Here is a 23,422-nt window from a genome sequence, read left to right as displayed (position 1 = left end):
GCTAGCCAGTGGGATAAAGTTTCCAGGTCAGTACCAGCTGATTTCTCCATGTTCTATGACTCAAAAATGTACTGTCTTGAGCAATAGGGCATCACTCAAGTTCTAAAAGTTAGCCAGGAGCAATGACAATAACTTGCATTATTGAGATAGTTTTTAGCAGCCTTATTTATAATAGCCAGAAGCTGGAAAGAACCCAGATGTCCCTCAACAGAGGAATGGATACAGAAAATGTGGTACATTTACACAATGGAATACTACTCAGCTATTAAAAACAATGAATTTATGAAATTCGTAGGCAAATGGATGGATCTGGAGAATATCATCCTTAGTGAGGTAACCCAATCATAAAAGAACACACATGATATGCACTCACTGATAAGTGGATATTAGCCCAGAAACTTAGAATACCCAAGATACAATTTGCAAAACACAAGAGATAGTTTTGCATTTTCAAAAACCTACTGTATTAGTCAAGGTTCTCTAGAGTCACAGAACTTATGGGTAGTAAAGGAATTTAATGATGACTTATAGTCTGCAGTCCAACTCCCAACAATGGTCAGCAGCAGCTGTGAATGGAAGCACAAAGATCTAGCAGTTGCCCAGTCTCACCAGACAAGCAGGCAAAGGAGAGAGACTTCCTTCTTCTAATGTCCTTATGTAGGTCTCCAGCAGAAGGTGTAGCCCAGATTAAAGGTGTGTGACACCACACCTTTAATCCCAGATGACCTTGAACTCTGAGATCTCCCTGTCTTAATTTTCTGGAATCCATAGCCACTATGCCTCAAGATCTCCATACCAAGATCCAGGTCAGAAACTTCTATCTCCCAGCCTCCAGATTAAGGTCACTGGTGAGCCTTTCAATTCTGGATTGTAGTTCATTCCAGATATAGTCAAATTGACAACCAGGAATAGCCATTACACCTACCCTTTCATGAAGATGGCCTTAGTATGATGTGGCTGTCTACAGAGAAATTCTCCACTCACTTTCAGAGGCTTTTAACACCCTGATATCAAAATCAAGGCAGTTGACATTTGTTTTGGCCTAGATATAAATTCCCATCCATGTCAGTAGGTACATCAATCATACTCTTAAGGACTGTGTACTGTCTGGAATTCTTTTCCTCGGTGATTTCATAGCTGCCTCCTTTACCTGTTTACTCCCCCTTTGGTATGGCCTTCTCAGTAAGGTGCCATCTCTAGGGCACGTACCTTAAAGCACAACTCAGACACTGAATAGCACACCTGGTCTTCCTATACACATACACACAGCTAATTCTTCATCTAGCTTATCACCTTCAGCAATTCTATAATGAAAGACAAGAAAGATTAGAGCAAGAGCCTTTGGTATGTTGATTCCTGGCAGTGTCTCCTGAGCAGCATCTGGCATACAGAAAATATTTAATAAGTATTTGTTGAAATGAATGAAAGACTGTGTAGGACAACTGTCAGTATGCTTGCCAAAATGCTAGGAATTTCTAAACATATCACTACTAATTTGAGTTAAACAATACCTAACAGTCTGCATGAAATCATGACCACCTTATTCAACAACAGTAAAAAAAGGACCCTGATCAATAGCCATATTTATTACTGGCAAAGTACAAGTGACAACTCAAGGAGCCCGACATTCTTAATATTAAATAACGGTCTCTGTGGTGAAAACAGGAAAGTTCTTTCCATTTCATTCACAATTTCATTTTTGATTCCTTTTTCCCCCTCTTGGTTGCCTGAAGACTGAAAAGGTTTTCCATCCAAAGAGCTCACCTGTAGGACTTGTTGAACACTGTCAGAATCTTCACAGAGCTCCATGCTCACAGCCAAATCAGCCCAGATCACAAACACTAAAATGCCTCTGCATTTACTCTACTCTGGTAAGCAGCTGCTATTTCCCTTAGCCACAGTATTACTGAGAACATATTATAGGTGGCAAATCACTGTACATGAGAGACATTTATAAAATTAACTATTTCTATAACTAGGCATAACAGTGCTTAAAAGCAACAGAGATGCCAGTTTTAAACAGATCAACAATCAAATATGAAAAGGTACATAGCAAGCACATGCCTGCTATTAGACATTAAAGCAACCAACAGAAAACCTGAAATTCTAATCTAATTTATTCTGACAAATGACAAGTCCAGCGTACATGTAACAGTCTTTGCTTTGTATCTTTGTTATTTCTTCTACTGGCTTCAATGTCCAAGGCTGAACAGTTTTTTTAAATTTATTTATTATATGTAATTACACTGTAATATGTACATACATATTTATTATATGTAACTACACTGTAGCTGTCTTCAGACACTCCAGAATAGGGAGTCAGATCTCATTACAGATGGTTGTGAGCCACCATGTGGTTGCTGGGATCTGAACTCAGGGCCTTCGGAAGAGCAGTCAGTGCTCTTAACCGCTGAGCCATCTCTCCAGCCCGCAAGGCTGAACATATTTAAAGGGAAGTTTGGTCAAAGCAGATATGTAAGGTCAATTAATGCCAAGCCAACCAACCAGTGAGAAACTTTACAGTGAAAATGTAAATGACTAATAAAGCCAAAACGGTCACAACTGGACGTCAGTGTTGAAGGGTTGACAGGCTCCGCCATGAAGAAGTCAGTTTGAGTCTGCAACTTTCTTTCACTGGTTTGGTGGCTGCTTTCAGACAGAAGAGGAGGAAGTGAGCAAAGTACACATAGCATGATCACAGTGGAAGGATCGCAAATGAAAGCCAGGCAGGAAGGTGTGAGGTGAGGAGGAACTAGGATAAACACGTGGCCAGACTGGTGATTCAGGGTGCCTGAGTGGGTGAAAGAGTACTGAGGAAAGCGGTTGGGAAATGAGAAGCTGCAAACAGAATGGTAATTCCAGATCTGTGAGCTGACAGCATCTCAATAAACAGAATATCCACAATATAAGCAATGTTGTTATAAAGACCTCACCCACAGAAGCATAAGTAAGACCCCAGAACAGAGGGATCCTTCCATCTTCTCAAACCCAAATGTCGATCGGTGCCTTGTGGTAACAATAACTACTTGCCTGGATAGTTTTTAAAAGCATATTTCTGCTCAAAAAGTTAAGGGACATTTAGATTCTGTTCAATGTGAAATCTTAGACACCAGCAGAGTGTGAGCAGATGCGTGTGGGGTAATGAGAATCAGTGTCCACTGAGAAGGCATGCGGACACAGTCAGTGTCCACTGAGAAGGCATGCGGACACAGTCAGTGTCCACTGAGAAGGCATGCGGACACAGTCAGTGTCCACTGAGAAGGCATGCGGACACAGTCAGTGTCCACTGAGAAGGCATGCGGACACAGTCAGTGTCCACTGAGAAGGCATGCAGACACAGTTTGGATCCTGGTCACTGTGCAGGGTGTGGTCCTACACAATTGCAGCTAGGTAAAGCAGAGAAAGGCAGACAGATCCCTGGAACTCGCTGGTGCCCAGCCCAATCAATCAGAGCGCTCCAGGTTCAGTGAGGACTATGTCTCCAAAATTAAGATGGAGAACAATTAAAAATAACACCAAATGGCCCTTGTGCATAGGACACAAGTGTCAGCTATAGGGCAGTACTTATACACATCTGTTTATAATTTTAAAAACATACCACTGCATTGCTTTAAAGGGCAGTTTTTCTCCATAATTTTTCAGGTTGAAAGTTTATTTAGAGATCAATAATTCAGCTTTTTTTTGTTCTTTCTTTTTAGCAAAAATAAGTTAATCCTACAACATTAATGTGTATGGTGTATGTACTCTCACATGACATGACATGACATGACATGGCATGGCATGGCATGCATATCAGAGGAAAAAAGAAAAAGAGAGACAGAAAGAAGAAAGAGAGAGAGAGAGAGCGATCAGAGGACAACTTGGAGGAATCTGTTCTCTCCTTCTACCAGAATGAAAATACAATGTCGTCTAACTGACCCAAATTCTAAATGAATTCAAACTCGAAGCTGGGTGTGGCAGTGTATACGTCCAGCACTCAGGAGGCAGAGGCAGGACAGATCTCTGAGTTCCAGGACAGCCAAGCTACACAGAGAAACCCTGTCTCAATAAACAAAACAAAAATATTCAAATACACAAATCATTGTAGGAAAAAAAAAATGAAGCTGTAACCAAACAAATTCCTCAGAAAAAAAAGCAAGACCAAAGCAGGGAGATTAAAGAAACAGTGAAAACCCAGGGCACAGCAAGCCACAAACAGGGTAACTGAGTTGTTTCTAGCCTCACTGCCCACGATGAAAGTAAGAAAGGAAAGCAGACTTAGGGCAGCAGAGGGTCAAGACCCTACACACCATCTTCCCTTGCTTGCAACTCCTGTCGAATCCAGAAGGGAGAAAAGTGTATCTTAATAAAATGACAATTTTATTAAGTAACAATTTAAGTATATATACCTGAATTTGCCTGTTAAACTCTCACCTACGTGAGTTCACAGCATAAAAACATACCAAATAACCTAACATCTTCTTCTAAAAAGAATCACTTAATAATTCTAAAGGAAAAGCTACCAGGAGGGTGCTGCATGCTTGGCCATCTCACTCCTGTCCTTAAGAACCTAGAAAATAAGCCAGGTGGTGGTGGCGCACACCTTTAATACCAGCACTTGGGAGGCAGAGGCAGGAGGATTTCTGAGTTTGAGACCAGCCTGGTCTACAGAGTGAGTTCCAGGACAGCCAGGGCTATACAGAGAAACCCTGTCTCAAAAAACAAACAAACAAACAAACAAACAAACAAAAAAGAACCTAGAAGATAGATAAACAAGAAAATATTTAAGATAACTTTGGAACTTGCCCAGTATTACTTTATGATATACATCCTGATGCCTATTTTTAATCTCCATACTGCTGTTAACAACTGCTACTGGCAGTTATCAGGAAATCACATTAACAGACTCTGGTTAGTGGCATCTTTGCTAATTCTATCTGTTCTTGTCTTTATTTCAAACCCTTTCTATAAAGTATATGCAATCACTTAACAAGTGAGGCTAGAAAATAACTTTCCATAGTGTAAGAAAACCCTTGAAGAAGAATCAGCAGTCTATTGAATTTGAAGGGTTCAATGGAATACAACAGTCGTTCCCTACTCCCAGATACTGAAAGACCCTCGAGGGGAGACCCTCACTCAGACACTCAAGTCCCGGGACAGCCGCGTACCCAAGAAGACACTGAGACCATACATAAAATGTAGAAGGCAAGATTTAATAAGGCAGCAACATGAAAGCACACAGACCAGAGCTCTGGGGTCGAAATAAAGCAGCAACATGGAAGCACACAGAGCTCTGGGGTCGAAACTCATACACCTTAGCACAGGGTAGAGGAGTCTCGACGGTCAGCAAAAATTTTTTACAGGCTTATATAGTAAAACTCAAAGGGGGAGAACTGGGCAGGGAAAGTACAAGTTTACATCACTAGGGAGTTCTGCCAAAGGAATCTACGTAACTAAGGAGTCATGTCCTATCAAGGAACCTACGTAACTAAGGAGTACCTGGTTCATTTTGAGGTTGTTCTAGGAGGCCTTTATCTCAAAAATGTTCTTGGAACAGTTTTTAGTTGGGAGGGTTCGAACTTTAGGGTGAGGAGTTTTGGGGTGAAAAGTTTAGGAGTGTTCTGGGAACAATCTCTAGATGGGAGGGGGTGGGCTCCGAGGTAAAAAATTCATGTTTTCACAAGAGGCCAGTAATTTTCTATTCTTCAATACAAAGGGGATTCCTAGCTCAAAATGTACAAAGAAAACAATGTTACAGCCACCCTGAAGGGAAAGATGGAGATTTTATTCTCATTAATGTGTAAGGTTTGAGGAAATGCAAACACTAAGCACATTCTCTCTCAGTGGAGGATCAGAGAGCGTGTCTCCTCTGAGTGTCTACCTGAATCCATGGCTGGACAATCTACACCCTGTAGCACATGGCAAATGAGATGAACCTGTCTAAGGAGAGAAGCCTTCTGTTTTCTCAGTACAAAATTCCCTTAATGCTTAATGAAGTTTAAAATGTCTCTTTAAATGTTAAGAACTTACCTTTCAGTAGTTCCTGCTGTTTTCTGTATCAGTATACGTGTTATACAAACTGTCAAAGAGCATGCATTTCTCAGCCATTTCCATAAAAGAGACATGCTCCATCTGAACTCGGCTATTCAAGTAAATACAGTTACAGTTTACAGCTGTGCAGTGCTCACAGCCTGTGAAATCGCCATGTGACGACAGCATGCCAGACACAGTATTCCCTTTGCCCTTACCTGTGCTGGAAAACTAAAAGAACGAACACATGGAGTACATTTCTAGCTGCAGTAAGGAGAGTACCCGAGTAGGAAAGGGTCCAAGCAAATTCAACTCCCGACATCAAACGTTCCCTAGGAAGAGCCCGACACCCGCTAGTATTGAAAGACCCCCCAGGTGGGCAGTCAATCAATCTGAGGAGACCCTCCCAAGGATCAGCGAGTCCACGATTCGGATGTAAACAGCAAGAGGCTTTATTGGGAACACGGGTACCCGGGCGACTCAGTCTATCGGAGGACTGGCGCGCCGAGTGTGGAGTTTTTACCCTTTTTATAGGGCTAGGGCTGGGGAGCAAAAAGCGCGGTTACAGAAGCGAGAAGCGAGCTGGTTGGTTAGTTCGAATAAGGTTTGGGGTACTTCCCGGTCATTTGGGGAAACTGAGGTGGGACTTTTTAGATCTAAACAATGTCTATTTTCAAGAAATGGGTAGGGGAGGGGTACAAGGAAAGAGTCTAATGAAGGTTCAGCAATGGGCACATATCTGGTCAGAACATTGGCAGACACACAGGTTCAAGGAGTGACCAGAGCACTGTGCACCTCTATTTTTCTAAATCAGTGAAGCTAGTTCTGCTAACACTGACGTCTATCGGGGCTTCTGTGTCTGTTGCTGGTTCCGCTTTATCTGAGAACCATCTGTTCTTGGCCCTGAGCCGGGGCCCAGGTGCTTGACCACCGATATCCTGTTCGGCCCCTGTCCCAGTGCTATTCAGCCTTGATCTTTAACTGTTAATCTATAACTGAACTTCCTTGTAACTTTTGAGAACCCAGCTCTGGTACTTTTTCATGCCTTGCAAAATGGCGTTACTGCAGCTAGCTTGCTAAGCCTTATGGTGGGGTCTTTCATTCCCCCCTCTTTCTGGAAACTGAATAAAATCTTTTATTCACGTGATTCCACTTTTTCTGGACCTATTGATTTGAGTTGGTGATACTGTTGGGTCAGAACCAGGGCCTGCACCACCGAAATTCTGTCTTTTACAAACTGGACCAAGCGGTTGAGAATACAGGGTCCGAAGAGTAGGATTAATAAGAGTATTATCAAGGGGCCCATAATGGTGGATATCAAGGTCGTGAACCATGGGGACCTGTTAAACAGTCCCTCAAACCACCCTTGTCCTGATTCGAACAATTTTTGTCTCTGGTTTAACCTTTCTCTTAGCTTTGCCATGCTATCTCTCACTACGCCAGTGTGGTCCGCGTAGAAACAGCATTCTTCTTTTAGGGCAGCACATAATCTTCCTTTTTTTAGGAACAGTAGATCTAATCCTCTCCGGTTCTGTAGGACCACCTCAGACAACGAGGTCAGAGACTTTTCTAGGGCACTGACTCCAGTCAGTGCAGTGCATGAAGCTGCTGAGGCTATGCCGCCCATAGTAAGTCCTCCCAACAGCAGGGCCAGAGTTAATGACACCGGCTCTCTTTTATATTTGGTTTTTCTCTCAAACTGGCCATAAACATAACCAGGGGAGTGGTAGGTCACCTTTGGCCAGAGCTCAACCAGGACACAGTAATCGGTGGTGAGGTTGAGTACAGTAGTAGATAGGCAGGGAGTGAGCCCGGTGTTGCAAGCCCAAATGGTCCCGGCGGGAGCAGCCAGATAGTAGGACCCGTCGCTTGTATTCTGGGTGGTATTACACAGGGCCTGATGGGTTTTGGGAACTGCTCCTACGCAGAGTCCCTGTCCGGTTACTTCGGACAGGGTCAGCTTGTGTTGGGAGGCCACGGAGCAGTTAGCTGGGGCAGAGGTATGGTTGGAGTAGGTACCTAGGACGGCAACCCCTTCGTAATAGGGGGGTCCCGATACCAGACACAACCAGCACTCTTGGGTTTTGTCAGGACTGGTGAGGTTGAGTGCTTGGTAGGCTCCATCTACCAGGTTCAGCAGTCTGTCTCCCGTCCCAGGTTGTATAGAGGCTGCGCCTGTAGGGGAAGGCTGAGGAGGCCTGGGGAGCATGATCTGCACGGGTCGGGAGGGGGGTAACTGGTCAGTGATCACGGGATTAGGCCCAATGGGGATGCGGGGCCCTATATTGAGGACCTGGCGGGTCAAAGAGAACCGGGTCACCGGGTCGGTTCCTGTGGATCGGTACAGTCTTAGTCCCCATACTTTGGGGCCATCCCAGCTGGCCTTTTTACCCGCGTCAGTGAATTCTAGGACTAGGGGATTGCATCGACCCCCCGGTGTGGCACCCTGGATGCCACTGGAGACCGCTGAGGAATCATAACAGGGGCCCTGATTCCGAGGGGTGTTTCCTCGCTTAAGGGAAATTAGGTCCCATGATGATGATGGCTTCCAGTATGCCTGTCCAGTGGTCTCACAGCCCCATTTGCCACAGTAGCCCTCTCTCGGGCCTCCACACCCTGTTGATACAGTATGCCCGGGGCAAACATAGAAGTCAAATGTTCTTGCCCTTTTTTTTTCCCCGGGAGTGCGACACCCGAGTCCAGTCTCATCCCAGTCGTCCCCTATTAAATCGCACAAGTCAAAGTACAGTTTGGGAAAGGCATCGGTCATTGTCCCCAGGAGGGAGGTAGCATTAGCTGTTTGTCCTGTCATTAAGTTGGTAACTCTCCAAGTAACATTGAAGACCTGATGAGGGCTGTCATGTGGTACTGATACTCCTGCCCTTATTAAGATCCCCAGGACTATCAGGGGGGCCCACGGGTTAATCTTATCTTTAAGGGGTTTTGAGAACGCTGGACCTTCCATGTCGGTCCTGATGCTGTTCCGGCCGGAGGGGTTGTCGCCGCTTTTACGTGAGCGGCGTGGATCCACGCAGCGATGCCGTCTACTTTGAGAGCGGTGGGGGTGGTCAGCAGGACGGTGTAGGGTCCTTTTCAGCGAGGTTCCAAGTTCTTAGTCTGGTGCCGGCGTACCCACACGGTGTCGCCGACACGGAAGGGGTGTGGTATCACAGGCTGGTCTTGTTGGTCCTGATAGGCAGCGGCCAGAGGCTTCCAGACCTCTCGTTGTACTGCTTGGAGGGCCTGTAAGTGAGCTTGGAGAGAGGGGCTATTAGTAAACTTTGACATTTCAGGATCATGGAAATTAACAAGGGGCGGGGGCGCCCCATACAGGATTTCATACGGAGTGAGTCCATGGGGGCCCGGAGTGTTGCGGGCTCGGTAGAGGGCCAAGGGAAGTAGGAGTACCCAGTCTCTAGTGCCAGTTGCAAGCGTTAATTTGGTCAAAGTCTCCTTGATTGTCCTATTCATTCTTTCTACCTGACCTGAACTCTGGGGTCTGTAAGCACAATGTAGTTTCCAATCAATCCCCAGTAGCTTGGCCACCGACTGACTTACCTGGGAGACGAAGGCAGGCCCATTATCAGTCCCCAATACTTGGGGCATTCTAAACCTTGGAAATATTTCTTCTAGAAGCTTTTTGGTCACAACTTTGGCAGTCTCATGCTTGGTTGGGAAGGCTTCCACCCAGCCAGAGAACGTGTCCACAAACACCAGAAGATACTTATGCCCATACAGTCCGGGCCTTACTTCAGTAAAGTCAATTTCCCAATGGGTGCCTGGTCGATGTCCTCTTACTCGCACCCCGGGACCGACCTTAGCTTTACTGGCATTTACTTGGACACAGGCTTGGCATGATTCCGCCACCTCGTGGAGGATCTTATCTTTATTTAGCATGTAATAGGGGCTTTCTTTTCTGTCTAGAAGTGCCCTCATCTTCTGATAGCTAAGGTGGGTGAGCTGGTGAAGGAAGTCTAATAATTCAAAGGTGAACTGGTCAGGCATCACAGGTTTACCTTGCAGGACCCAATATTTTTTCTCTCTATCATATGTGGCTCCCAACTCTCGTAGGTTCTTTATATCTGTTTCAGTATAATGGAAGAAGTCTGGAGTGTACGGGGTTGAGGTCTCTATGAGAAGTGAGGAGGCCTTTGTGTCAGTCCCCATGGCTGCTTCCCGGGCTGCCTGGTCCGCCATTCGGTTGCCTTTAGCTTCAGCACTATTGCCTTTCTGATGTCCTGGGCAGTGAATTATACTGAGTCTTTTGGGCAGAAAGAGAGCTTTCAGTAAGGCCAAGATTTCGCCCTTGTTCTTGATCTCCTTGCCTTCTGAGGTGAGCAACCCACGTCTCCTATATATTTCTCCATGGACATGGGCGGTAGCAAAGGCATAGCGGCTATCAGTATAAACATTTAGCTTCTTACCTTCTGCCATCTTTAGGGCCTGGGTGAGTGCTATTAGTTCAGCTCGCTGGGCGGATGTCCCGGCTGGCAACGCCTTGGCCCAGATTACCTCGGTCTCGGTGGTCACCGCTGCTCCAGCCTTACGTTGCCCCTCCTGCAGGAAGCTGCTTCCATCTGTATACCAGGTGTGGTCGGCATTTGGGAGGGGCTGGTCCGTGAGGTCCGGTCTGGTGCCGTGTGTCTCAGCCAAGATCTCGAGGCAGTCGTGGGGGGTCTCTTTTCCCGGCAAGGGGAGCAACGTGGCCGGGTTTAAGGCTACCACCAGTCCGAACTGAACTCGGTCCGTATCTAGGAGCATTGCCTGATAGTGGGTCATGCGAGCATTGGATAGCCAGCGGTCAGGGGGTTGTTTGACCAGTGCTTTTACCGCATGGGGGGCCAGAATGACTAGCGGCTGTCCCATAGTTAGCTTGCCTGCATCCTTTGTCAGAACGGCAATGGCTGCTACCATCCGTAGGCAAGGGGGCCACCCAGCTGCCACTGGGTCTAGCTTTTTGGACAGGTAGGCCACCGGCCGACGCCAAGGTCCCAGTTTTTGCGTTAGGACGCCTTTGGCGTAGCCCTGCTTTTCGTCGACAAAGAGTTCAAAGGGCTTAGTCAAATCTGGCAACCCCAGGGCTGGGGCAGTTAGAAGAGCCTGTTTGATTTCTTGATAGGCCTTTTGCTGGTCTGGGCCCCAATTAAACAGAGTCCCCGTTTTGGTGAGAGGGTACAAGGGGGCTGCCATTTCTGCAAACCCAGGGATCCAGAGGCGACAGAAGCCTGCCGTCCCTAGGAACTCCCTTAGTTGTCGAGGGGTCTTCGGAATAGGCTGCCCCATCACAGTCTCTTTTCTGGCCTCAGTCAGCCATCTCTGACCCTCTTTTAGAAGATACCCCAGATACTTGACCTGTTTCTGGCAAATTTGGGCTTTCTTGGCCGAGGCCCGATACCCGAGGTCCCCTAGGGTTTGTAACAGGGCCCGAGTACCTTGTTGGCAGTCGAGCTCAGAAGTGGCGGCCAGCAGTAAGTCATCCACGTACTGTAGCAGGATCAAGTCTGGGTGCTGGATCCGGAAGCCTGCTAGGTCTCTGTGCAGTGCCTCATCAAACAGGGTGGGACTGTTTTTGAAACCCTGTGGGAGTCTGGTCCAGGTTAATTGTCCTGAGATTCCCATCTCTGGGTCTCTCCACTCAAAGGCGAAGAGAGGCTGACTGGTGGGGTGGAGTCTCAGGCAGAAAAAGGCATCCTTTAAGTCAAGCACAGTGTACCACTGGTGGGACGGTGGGAGCCCGCTCAAGAGGTTGTAAGGGTTGGGCACGGTGGGGTGGATGTCTTCCACCCGCTTGTTGACTTCTCTCAGATCTTGGACAGGCCTGTAATCATTAGTCCCTGGTTTCTTAACGGGTAGCAGGGGCGTGTTCCAGGGGGACTGGCAGGGTACCAGTATTCCCTGGTCCAACAGTCTCTGTATGTGGGGCTTGATCCCCAGTCTGGCTTCTTGTGACATGGGGTATTGTTTTATGGACACGGGGGTAGAGGTTGCCTTCAGAGGTATGATCAGAGGAGCTTGGCGAACTGCCAGTCCCATGCCCCCGGTTTCCGCCCAGGCCTGGGGAAAATCAGAAAGCCATGTGGACCCTAGAGAAACATCCGGCTCTTTTGAGGTCTCATGTAGCCGATACTCATCTTCTATGTTTAGGGTCAGCACTTGCAGGGGCTGTCCCATTGGTCCCACAACCTGAGCTCCTGATCCCTCAAAGTGGATTTGGGCTTTTAGTTTAGTCAGCAAATTTCTTCCTAGCAGAGGATAGGGGCAGTCTGGTACATGGAGGAAAGAGTGGGTGACCTTACCGGTAGCTAGATGCACTTTGCGATCCGTGGTCCAGCGATACCGCTTTCCTCCAGTAGCCCCTTGGACCCAGGCAGACTTGTCACTTAGGGGTCCAGGATTTTGGGTCAGCACGGAGTGTTGGGCCCCAGTATCTACCAGGAAGGTGACGGGTTGCCCCCCGACTTTGAGGGTTATCCTGGGTTCAGGGGGGGGCTCCTGACCCTGACCTCTCTAGTCACCTAAGGTCAGGAGGGAGGTCTGGGGCCTCGGTCCTCGGGGCCCTCGTGGCTTCTTTGGGCAGTCTTTAGCCCAGTGTCCCTTTTCTTTGCAGTAGGCGCATTGATCCTTATCAAGTTGGGGCCTCTTCCGCTCTCCCCCTTGTCTATCCTGTCTCTGACCAATAACTACAGTGGCCAAGAGCTTGCTCATCTCTCTATGTCTTCTGCGGTCCCTTTCTTTCTCTTTCTGCTCATCCTCTGCCCTACGGCGTTTTTCTTTTTCCTCTGTTTCTCTCCTGATACGTTCCTCTCTTTCTTCCGGGGTTTCTCGTTTATTAAAGATCTTTTCAGCTTCCCTCACTAAGTCTCCTAAGGTCTTGCTCTTTAAATCTTCTAACCGCTCTAACTTTCGCCCGATATCCGGGGCAGACTGCCAGATGAATGACATAGACACATTGGTTTCTTGCCCTGGGTCCTCAGGGTCATAAGGAGTGTACCTGCGATAGGCCTCCTTGAGTCTCTCTAAAAAGGCTGAGGGAGACTCATTAGGTCCCTGGGTTATCCCTTTTACCTTGGCCAAATTGGTGGGGCTTCTGCCCGCGTTTTGGAGACCCGCTAAGAGCAACTGGCGATAGAGGACTAGGTGGTTCCTACCTTCTGTAGTGGTGTAATCCCAATCAGGGCGCTCAAGGGGAAAGGCAGCATTGATTTCATTAGGCAACTGAGTGGGGCGTCCATCATTGCCCCGGACTGCCTTTCTAGCCTCTAGGAGCACCCGCTGCTTTTCTTCTCCGGTCAGCAGGGTCCCCAACAACTGCTGACAGTCGTCCCAGGTGGGCTGGTGGGTGATGAGGACGGACTCAATCAAGGCCGTCAATTTACCTGGATCTTCAGAAAAGGAAGGGTTATTATTTTTCCAATTATATAAGTCAGAGGAGGAAAACGGCCAGTACTGAAGCTGGCCATCTCCCCCCATACGGAGTGGGAATGCCTGGGAGGAGGTGGAGTCCGCTGCGGGAGGGTCTCTCCTTCCCCGCAGTCGAGACGCCATGGGAGAAGGGGGGGAAACCTCGGAGGTGGTGGCCGCCTCTTCTTCATCGTTCTCTCTGGCAGAGGAGGAAGGTTGTGCTCCGTACGGCGGGGGGTCCTCTGTGAGAAGGTCAATGAGAGGTCCGCCGCTATCAGGGAGAACCTGGGGCTTAGGAGGTTTGGACTTTATAGAGGGGGTAAGGGCAGGGTAAAGGGCAGATCGGGACGGAGGTTGCGCAGAAGGACCGGGCGGGAGGACGGGAGCTGTCGGCAAGGGAGGAGGTTTAGGAGAAACAAACGGTTTGACCCACGGAGGGGGGTCATAGGCAAGTGCCTCCCAGGTAACGATATATGGGACCTGATCCGGGTGTCCGTGGGGACCAGGACAAAACACTCTAGACTTAACCTGAGAGATAATACTTAAATTGAAAGTACCATCCTGAGGCCATCCTACATTGAAAGTTGGCCATTCGGCGGAACAGAAGGTAATCCAGCGCCTCTTCCTGACATCCACAGACTGGTTGGATGCAATGCGCTGGACATCTCCCCAGTGCTGCAAGGTTAGACTCAGAGGGGTAGTTACGGTCTGTCCCATGATCTTGAAAACACTTAAAGACAGAAAAAACTAACGAAGAACAAAAGAGCAATAAAACAAATCAGACGCGCAGCGCGGTTTCGGCGTAAAACCGAAAGCAAAAATCCAGACGGGGGCGGGAAGTGTCTCTGTCTCTCGTCCCCCAACAAAGCCACGTACAGTGGCGGAGCTCCAAAAAGTCCGACTCGGGTAGGTTAACTGATACAGAATGGGCCACAAAACGGGCCCCCGAGGCCGCTGGGACGTCTCCCAGGGGCTGCGGCCGGGAATACGAACTCGTCAGTTCTTCCGCGGAACCGCCAGATACAGATCTAGTTAGCCAACTAGTACAGACGCAGGCGCAAACATTAGATGCCGGCACAAACACGCACGGAGACAGAGACAGACACGAAACGACCGCTGGCCAGCTTACCTCCCGGCGGGGGTCGGTGGTCCCTGGGCAGGGGTCTCCTGATCTCGGTGGGACCTCCAAATGAAAGACCCCCCAGGTGGGCAGTCAATCAATCTGAGGAGACCCTCCCAAGGATCAGCGAGTCCACGATTCGGATGTAAACAGCAAGAGGCTTTATTGGGAACACGGGTACCCGGGCGACTCAGTCTATCGGAGGACTGGCGCGCCGAGTGTGGAGTTTTTACCCTTTTTATAGGGCTAGGGCTGGGGAGCAAAAAGCGCGGTTACAGAAGCGAGAAGCGAGCTGGTTGGTTAGTTCGAATAAGGTTTGGGGTACTTCCCGGTCATTTGGGGAAACTGAGGTGGGACTTTTTAGATCTAAACAATGTCTATTTTCAAGAAATGGGTAGGGGAGGGGTACAAGGAAAGAGTCTAATGAAGGTTCAGCAATGGGCACATATCTGGTCAGAACATTGGCAGACACACAGGTTCAAGGAGTGACCAGAGCACTGTGCACCTCTATTTTTCTAAATCAGTGAAGCTAGTTCTGCTAACACTGACGTCTATCGGGGCTTCTGTGTCTGTTGCTGGTTCCGCTTTATCTGAGAACCATCTGTTCTTGGCCCTGAGCCGGGGCCCAGGTGCTTGACCACCGATATCCTGTTCGGCCCCTGTCCCAGTGCTATTCAGCCTTGATCTTTAACTGTTAATCTATAACTGAACTTCCTTGTAACTTTTGAGAACCCAGCTCTGGTACTTTTTCATGCCTTGCAAAATGGCGTTACTGCAGCTAGCTTGCTAAGCCTTATGGTGGGGTCTTTCAGTATTCGTGAATCTCTTCACAGAAAACAAGCAGGGCATGATGGCAAATTATGATCCTGAGGCAAGATAAAGATGGAGACATGAGGGGAGAGCAGCCCTCACTTCCCATCTAACTGAAGCCTTTTATCTACGAAGAGGCAAAACCTTTGACACAGCTGTGAAGGCTTCATATACTGAGGCAGTAATCCTTTTTAATGAGGTATTCCAAATAAGAATGTCAAAATGGAGGTTGGAGAAATGGAGCAGCCATCAAGAGCAACTTGCTGCTCTTGCAGAGAAACTGGGTTTAGTTCCCAGCATCCATATAGTGGCTAACAACCATTTCTAAGCCCTGTTACAGGGGATTCAACACCTTTTAGTCTTTATGGGCACTGCACACATGTGGTATGCCAGCATACATACAGGCAAAATACTCATACACATAAAAGAAAGATAAATCAGAAAGAAGGAAGAAAAGAATGCTAAGGGCTAAGGTGAAGCTAGCAGTTAAAAGAACATTTGCTGTTCTTCTAGAGGACTCAAGTTTGAGTCCCAGGACCAATGTCAGACAGTTCTAACAGATCTAACTTGTCTCCTCAGCACCTGCACTCACACATTCACATGGAGATACACCGAATAATAGTAATTAAAAAAATCTTTTTTTTAAAAAAGTAAAAATTCAACTAATTTTACCAAACAAATAAGAAGTTTATTTTTAAAAGTGTTATAATAACAAGAGATCATGTTTACAATCAAAACATGTATGACTGTCGAGTTAAACTTTCTTTCTGTCTCAGCTATAAAACTCTATTTTCTGAGATTCTCACACAAAGATTGCAAACCTTCAACTCTGAATTCTGTGACCTACACGCCTTTGACCTATGCTTTTAATCTTATCACCTTAACATACAGTCAGGCACACCTCAGAAATGGCTGTCTCACTCCAGGATCTCATTTACTGAAAGAGAAGAGGACCAGTGTGCTGTGGGAAGGATGAGACACATGGACTGCACATGAGCACAGGCAGCCTGGGCTGCAGGGAGTCTTCTTCAGAAGGCACCCAAATCACAGCTATGCCCAAGACGCTCACATGGGGCTCTCCCATAAGACACCCACATCCACATAGGAAGCATCCTGTTTTCCGTAAGGCCCGTGCATCAACGTTAAGTCCTTCTTATCAGAGATAGAGGTGCATGCCTATCACTCTATCACTTGGGAGGTGGAGACGAGAGAATCAGAGGTTAAAGGTCATCTTTGGCTACACAGCAGGTTTGAGACCAACCTAGGCTATCGAACTTTCTAAGACCAACCTGTTTTAGAAAGAAAGAGAACAAATGATAATAAATCTGAATAAATCCCACCTATGCTTCATGCTCGGTTGTCCCAAAATTCTCTTCTTCAATGTCAAATACTTCAGCATCACCTCAACAAAACTCTCTCAAGGACTCCTCGGTCCCTGCCTCTGCTGACAGTCCCAGCATTCAGAAGTCTAAGGCAGTTGTTTTAGGGTTCTCTAGAGTCATAGAACTTATGAATCTCCATATACTATACTAAGAGAATTTATGGTAATGACTTAGAGCCCAACTAACCCAACAATGGGTAGCCCAAGAATCTAGTAGTTGCTCCGTCCCAAAAGGCTATTTGTTTCAGCTGGTCTTCTATATGAGCTGGACTCCTAAAGAAGTAGATTCCAACAGATGTGCTGGCAAGTAAGTGCAAGGAGTTAAAGAGCTTCCTTCTTCCATTGTCCTTACGGAGGCCTCCAGCAGAAGGTGTGGCCCAGATTAAAGGTGTGCATCACCACACCTGGAAGTTGCTTTGTCTCAGGCTGACCTTGAACTCAGAGATCTTCTTGCCTCAATCTCCTGGGATTAAGGGTATGTACTACCTTGCCTGGGCCTCAACTTTTCATGGCCGCTATGCCTCAATATCTCCATGTCAAGATCCAGGTCAGAAGCCTGTGTCTTCCAGCCTCAAGATCAGTTTCACAGGTGTGTCCTCCATTTCTGGATTGTAATACACTCCAGATGTAGTCCAGCTGACAACCAGGAATAGCCATCATAGCAGTAGAACACAGAGTTCAAAGCTGCTCAGCTTATTAAAAACATTCTTTAAGCCAAAAAGGATACAAGTACTACAATACTAACATAGCTCAGATGCAGAAGAAACATACTAAGTAATGCTGCTAAGAGGAAAACAAACTTACACCAAAAATAAAGCAAAACAAGAAAAAAGTAATTAAAAAAAAAAAAACAACAAATCAGGAAACCAGGGATACACGTCAGCAAAATAGCTTAAAGTACGAGGCTTAGGAGCTGGCAGGTTAGTGAGCCAGGCCAGGCAGTGCTGGTCACTGCTAGTGCATCCTCTGACAATGGCTCTTCACTCAGCAACAGCAGTCCTCAGCCACACAGACAGGCAGGACAGTAAGCAGGTGCAGCAGCCTGAGAACAAACGGCAGTAGAGCGTCTACAGCTGCCTGGGAGCAATACACATTTCACTGGAACTATTACAGCACACAGGAATGCTTCATATTATCACAATTTCTGTAAATCTAAAGCTACTCCAACATTAAATAATAGCTTAAGAAGGGGGTCATTAAAGTAGAGGTGATTTTATCCTGCTAAAATCATATGCTATCTGAAATTACTCAATTAATCCACAAGATAAAAAATGAATGCCTAGAGATGAAAAGAACCATTAAAGATTTCAAATGTTGATTTTTAGTGTCTAGAACTTTTCATAATAAAATGCTTTTTAAAAAGAAAATATGAGCCAATAATTTTTCTCCCTCCCTACTAAGGTCCCAAAGACAAACTGAGGCACGATTCCACCAGCATTCACTCTTGGGAGCCAGTGAATCTGTTAGGGTTCCTTACAGAGCACAAATGAGGGTTACGAAGTGTGATGGCTTTCCCACTGCTGCAGAAATGGAGTCCCTTCCCTTACAATAGTCTACAGCAACCAGAAACTCAGGTGGCGGTCTCCTGGCTGTTCTACCCCTGCGAGAAGGGACGTAATAATCAGTAAGTCCTGATGGAATGACTGTTCTCAAGTCTGCACAGCTCAACTCTTTGACTCAGAGGGTAGGTATATACAACGTATATACAATCTGGCCTTTAGCTAACTCTTGTCCACAGAGTAAGAGACCACAGATTCTAGTCCATTTTATGTCTGAATGTATCAACTGTGTCTTCCTTACTAACTTTTCCACGGAAAGCCATGCAGGTTTCATTGTACCTTTGCGAGTGTGGACTTGAACAGCAGAATACTCAGCTGAGTGTGGAAGAGTGTGCACAGTGCAGGAGAGAGAACTGTGCTGCCATGACCTGTCTCCTAAGCTCCAGGTCTACTCTTCATTCTGTAACTCCAGTGATCCTCCAGCAAAGGGCTAGGGAAACACACAGCATCTGGAAAAGCAATGTGCCACTCCCAGGGACTTTTGCAATACCTGGGAACCGTTTTTGGTTGTCACATTACAGTTGGCAATGACCAGGGATACTATGTAGCCCTATAAGGCACAAGTCAGTCCTCAACAAGTTTTCCTTTTCTAGTTGGTGATGCTAAAACTCTACACTGGCATTTTTCCAACTAAAAGATTGGACTGACTGGCTGAATGAGCAAGTCCAATCCCTCAAGATTATACACTTGATGATTACCTTATATAACACTCTTGATATGATGAAACTGTGCAGATGAAAGAAAGATTAGTGACTGCCAGAGGTTAGGGATACAGGGATCAGAGAATTCTTAAAGAGGCCAAGTGAGTATGGAATCACGGTAGCAACAGACCACTAACTATACCAACACCAATACTGTAGCTATGTTATGCTACAGTTTTACATAATAATACTGAGCAGAACATGAAAGATCCTGACAGAATGTAAAAGGTCACAGAAACCCTGAAATTGGCAAAATAGATTTCATTGTTAGTAGAAGTAGCTTCACTGATTTAGAAAAATAGAGGTGCACAATGCTCTGGCCACTCCTTGAACCCGTGTGCCTGCCAATGTTCTGACGGTTCCTTGAACCCATGTGTGTGCCCACTGCTGCACCTCACTGCCAGGTGTTTGTGATATTGGTTGCTAAGACAGAGTCAGAAAATCTCCCCAGCAACCACAGCCGGGCCAATCCTGAGTTGCTACACCTGCACCAGACTCTTTCCTTGTACCCCTCCCATACCCATTTCTTGAGAATAGACATTGTTTAGATCTGGAAATCCCCTACTCCCCCCTTCTCCTTTCCCCCCTGAGGGCTTATAAAAACTGGGACCCCTTCCCCTCGAGGTCGACTCCTCTACCCCTGCGTGGGATATGAGTCGTCCCCAAAGCTCTGGCTTTCCCCAAATAAAGCCTCATGTGGTTTGCATCAAGCTTGGTCTCTTGTGAGTTCTTGGGGGTCCGCTATTATCCCGAGGCCTGAGCGAGGGGCTCCTCTCGGGGTCTTTCAAACACAGTAAAGCATATATAGTCCCTCTCATATTTCTTGTAATTGCACGTGAGTCTACAATTACTACAAAACAAAATCCTTAATTAAAAAAAAAAAGTTGCATGAACATTTACTTCCTAAAATGCTAGCATTAAAAAAGTCCCACCTACCTTCTCAGTAAGGAACTGCTAATGAATTTTGCATTGCCCTAAGAATTCTTGAACATAACTGTGTGTATGCACATGTGTGTACATAGGGGCACATTCCCCTGGCTCCACCTCTCTGAAGACCTCTGAATAACACAGCAGCCTTTTAAAATATCATGAGTAGGTTCAGGGATTTGGTAAAATGAAGCAGATTACCCAAACATTTTTATTTTAGATTTACTTTTATTTTTAATTATACACATACACACACACACACACACACACACACACACACACACGGTCTGCAGAGTCCAGAGGTGTCTGACCCACAAGCAGTGTCAAGTCACCAACATGGGTACTGGGAATTGAACTAGGTTTCTCTGCAAGAACACCACTTCCTCTTAACCACTGAGCCATATTCCTAGCCTCACCTGAAAGACTTACAGGTCAGTGAATTGTAAGGGCTTTAAAGCTAGTGGAAGTTTAATTGTAGGAAAACAGACTGGAGCTCTGCCACTAAGAATAAACGTGTCAGGAATGAACTGGACTTGGTAGTTCACATTTACAACCCCAGCACTTGGGAAGCTGTAGCAGGAAGAATGTGACAACAGTTCGGGCCAGCCTGGGCTACAGAGTGAGACCCTATTGGGAAGTGGGATGAAAATCGCTAGCTAGTGTCTTTATGCAATTCTACTACCCAGCTTAGGGAAGAAGTCCTGACAGCTGTGTACAAAACGGTTTAGGATAGAGGGAGAAAATGTTTAGAATCAAGGAGTTAATGACAACAATCACAAGGAGAAGCCATCTTGGCTTGACCTTGGGCTGTGAAACTGAGTGGGGAAGGTAAAACAAAGACCAACTAACTACCTATACTGGTCAGCATGAATGGCGTCACCTAAGGAAGAAGAGGCTATAGCACCAAGCTTTCAAGTCTTGATGACCCAGAACAAGGGTCAGAGGTGAGCTGGTACATTGAAGATAGGGCAATGCCTTCACATTGGAACCCAGGCTTCACACAGAAACTTAAGACACACGGGAACTGTAGCTGAAGCTACAGAGAAACCAATGCAGAGCAGGTTTACGTAACAAAGGAAGAGCAGGTGCAGAGAACAGATACTGAACAGATCCTCTGGGACACTGGGAACTTTGGAGAAGAACCTAGGAAAAGACTTCCGAAGGGTTCCAAGGATGGAACACAGGGCCCCCAATGGAGGAGCTAGAGAAATTACCCAAGGAGCTAAAGAGATCTGCAACCCTATAGGTGGAACAACATTATGAACTAACCAGTACCCTGGAGCTCTTGTCTTTAGCTGCATATGTATCAAAAGATGACCTAAGCGGCCATCACTGGAAAAAGAGGCCCGTTGGACTTGCAAACTTTATATGCCCCAGTAGAGGGGAATGCCAGGGCCAAAAAGGGGGAGTGGGTGGGTATGGGGGACTTTTGGGATAGCATTGGAAATGTAAATGAGCTAAATACCTAGTAAAAAATTAAAAAAAAAAAAAGAAGAAGGGTTCCAAGGTACATCCAGAAGATGTGCTGACAAGCAATATGAAAGGCCATAAAGGTCACTGGAGACCAAGCCAGACAAGTGGAGCCATCAGACTCAGCAGTCAGTGCTTTTCAAACACGAACTAAGCAATTCAAACCTTCCATAGACATTCCAAAGACAGAAAGCAGAGAAACTATTTGCCAGGATTCTCTAGAGTAACAGAAATTATAGAATGGATTTCTCCATATAGAGAGAGGGGGGATTTATTAGAGTACTCCCGCAAGTCCAACAATGGCCGTCTACTGATGTCAAGTCCAAGAATCTAGTTGCTCATCCACAAAGCTGGAAGTCTCGGCTGTTCTTCAGCATACACTGGAATCCAGCATACAAACAGGCTCTAATGCCAGTGAAGGAATATGGACTTTCAAGTATGGGTGAGAGCAAGCAGGCAAAGAGGGGGCTTCCTTATTCCATAGCCTTTGTAAAGGCTGCCAGCAGAAGGTGTGGCCTTAGATTAAAGGTGGATCTTCCCACCTCAAAGATACAGATTAGAAATGCTCTCCCCACTTCAAATGATTTAATTCAGCAAAAATCTCTCACAGTTGTGTCTAGCCATTTTTGGTTGTCAAGTTGACAACCAAGAATAGCCTCAAACAGATACAGATAAAGGAAAGACCATGGATTCCAATTCAAATGAAGTATCTAAACCAGGTAAACTGAGAGACTGAAGAAGAGCAGGAGTCCCTGCCCTATGTTATAATGTCTGTCCTGAGTGATTGATTTTGGAAATATATGGCACTGCCTGTTAAGACAACACTGTGAATGTACCCGATGCCATTCAACTATACTAGTAAAATAATCAATAAACTTCATGTTAATTATACTTCACAAGAAAAATAGTAATATAAAATTGTTAAGAAACCTGGCAAGAAACAGCACAGAAATGTTAGAGATTTGATTCCAGGGCCATCAAATGAAAACTATAGACTACGGTATGGTGACATTTCAGTTGCAGAGCTCCGTGGCAGGCACATGCTGAGGGTAAGAAAGGCTTACTTCCTGTTTTTCTTAAAGCATTATTTCAAATAAAAGAAGAAATAAGTTTGAAGTAACTGTTTTGTTGGGCCCACGGACTAGAAAGCGTCTCCAGGGTCTCATTTTTTGTTTGAAGATAAGCAACCAACCAACATGATGGCTCTCAAAGTAAAAGGACAAGATCTGACAGACAGGTGGCGGGTCTTCCTATATTTATATTTAAAGCACTAGTTTGGGGTGTACGAAAACCATAAAAGGTAATTTTTTTAACAAGCATACTGCAAAGAAACATGCATCCTTTCTGTCTTCCAGCCTCCTGTACCGACGCGGTCTAAATCCTGACCGTAATAACAGCAATAAAGATAAAATCGGTATTTTTTTCTAGTAAATCACAACACTGGCTGGAGGTTACGGCCACCGAGAGAACGGCCATGCGCAGTACCCATCACTGCTGTTGAATCCGGAAGCAGCTCTGGCCTCCCAGGCCACCAAGCCTGCTCCAGCAGCCGCGTCCCTTCAGGCCGCAGCCCACGCTCAGGCGCCGACGTAGGCCGCGCGGGGTCAAGCGCCGCGGGCCGGCTACTCACCGCGACACCCGCAGGCCGGGATAGCGGCGCTCCAGGGCACGGGCTGCGGCATCTCCGCTCCCGCCACAGCCCGGGCCGAGCCGCACGAGCCGCGGCGCGCGACGCGGCCCACGACACGCAGCCTTGCGGAGCCCTCGCGTCACGGCACGCGTCACCGCACGCACGCCCTCGCCTCCGAGGATGACGTCACCGCCCGCGGCCTGGCGTCACGAGGCCCGGGCTCCTCCCCGCCCAGTGTGGAGCTGAGCTCTGTCCCATAGGGCCTTAGTGAAGTTCACTCCAGAGAGAAGCTTAGATGAGGGGACGACTTTTTCTTGGAGAGAATGTGAGGAAATTTAGCAGATCAAACAGAATGGTAAGGTTTTGGTAGTTGGTCCATTAATGCTGCTTTACATTGACGGGTATCTATATTAA

At 46.7% G+C, this 23,422-nt stretch overlaps 1 protein-coding gene across 1 annotated transcript in view; it reads right to left on the bottom strand.

Annotated features, from left to right (window-relative positions):
- Window positions 1-23,168, bottom strand: part of Galnt11 (polypeptide N-acetylgalactosaminyltransferase 11) — a 43,047-nt gene extending 19,879 nt beyond the window's left edge. The window contains exon 1 of the mRNA NM_144908.4: window positions 23,009-23,168. The gene's annotated coding sequence lies outside the window, so the exon portion shown is untranslated. The remainder of the gene's footprint in view (window positions 1-23,008) is intronic.
- Window positions 23,169-23,422: the final 254 nt, after the last annotated feature.

This window comes from Mus musculus, chromosome 5, assembly GCF_000001635.26.
Source record: "Mus musculus strain C57BL/6J chromosome 5, GRCm38.p6 C57BL/6J".
Lineage (NCBI taxonomy): Eukaryota > Metazoa > Chordata > Mammalia > Rodentia > Muridae > Mus > Mus musculus.
This window is presented reverse-complemented; position numbering and strand designations above follow the sequence as displayed.